Raw genomic sequence first — 473 nt, forward strand, 5'->3', positions numbered from 1 at the left:
CACCTGCTCATTCAGCACAAGCATCTCACTTTATCGCGGTCGTCTCCGTACGTGCAGCCTCACAGTGTTTTCTTCTCCGCGAAAATCGAGCAATCGACCGTATTGATCCACAACGCGGATAGTCAGATCCGATATGCTCCGTGCGATGATCGGAAGGTAAATGATCTGTGCCGGCGTTTCCGATATCTTATATCCTGGCGGCACGCTCGGTGAAAACTCGTGTATCGTATGTACACACTTGTCGTTACTATACGCACCCGCGGTCATGTTACACTCTATGCGAATGATGTTTACATTCATGATATTTATCGGTACGTTCGATTCGTGCCATTGACGTGGTTCCAGCGTGCGATTTGATGAAAATCCCAACAGCGATCCAACGTTACAGGATTTTGCGAAATTTATCTGATACGCGCACTTGATCTCGCTCTTCATCGTATTGTTATTGGCGCGAATCACTAGTGGGTAATCGA

Source organism: Wasmannia auropunctata, unplaced genomic scaffold, assembly GCF_000956235.1.
Source record: "Wasmannia auropunctata unplaced genomic scaffold, wasmannia.A_1.0 LD336078.1, whole genome shotgun sequence".
NCBI lineage: Eukaryota > Metazoa > Arthropoda > Insecta > Hymenoptera > Formicidae > Wasmannia > Wasmannia auropunctata.